Below are 1,005 nucleotides of genomic sequence, written 5' to 3' on the forward strand. Positions count from 1 at the left end.
TCTGTCATGTCTCTGTTTTCCTGTGTTGTCATACTTTATGCAATAGCCATACCAAGCTTTTAGAGTTTTCCATACCCAAGAGGCTATTTCTCACCTCCAGGTATTTTCTTGTGCTCTTTCTACTGCCCTTGGTGATGCCTTTATGTTTTAGTCAGGGTGAGCTAAGTTATACTGCAGAAACAAACATCCCCTAAATTTCATTCTACATGCTCAAAGTCGCCACTGGGAGCAGGAGTTGGAGGAGGAATGTCTGCTCATTGTAGTCACTCTATGACTCAAGCTGATAAAGCTTTCTTCTGTCGTCACAACAAGAAGAAAAGGCCATGGCAAACCATTTTCTGTCTCTTAATCTTTCCATGCAATGCAAATGTCATTGACCAAAGCAAGATGGGGGTGGGCATGGGAATGCAATCTTACTCTAGCTTAGAGAGTAGGGAGAGCCAGCAATATTTGGATCAACAGATCTAATGATTTTTACACTTTAATGATTTTTTTCATGCATTCTTTCTGCCTGGTAAATAAATCTATACTTTTTGGCATAGCTCAAGTACCTCCTCCAGGAAGGCTTTTTTACAGATACTTCCCTCATGGGTTATACCGTATCTGCACTGGGTTGATTGGGCTCTTTCTCCTCTACTACATAGAACACTTCTCTAGAGCAAGTGCCACATCTCACTCATGTCTGTATTTCTTGGCTCTAGCATAATGTCTGGAGAGAGGTAGAAACCAAGTATCTCTACATCGAAGGAATGAGTGGTTTGGTATGTGGCTCCACAGCTGATTTGCCAAGTCCCTGTACCCAAAATCTTCCTGGGTGCTTGGGATGGAAGGAGAGGTGAGAGAACTCCTGGGGTTCTGAAGTCTGCTGAACTGCCCCTCGGATGTCAGCAACACCAAAGACAACTCAAATGCTGTAGACACAAAGCAGTCCACTGCACTTTCCCCTCCTCACCAGCCTTTCCAATCTGAGTATCTTTTATTTATTTTTGTTTTTATTTAATGTTT

This window comes from Cebus imitator, unplaced genomic scaffold (assembly GCF_001604975.1).
Source record: "Cebus imitator isolate Cc_AM_T3 unplaced genomic scaffold, Cebus_imitator-1.0 Scaffold13, whole genome shotgun sequence".
NCBI classification, from domain to species: domain Eukaryota; kingdom Metazoa; phylum Chordata; class Mammalia; order Primates; family Cebidae; genus Cebus; species Cebus imitator.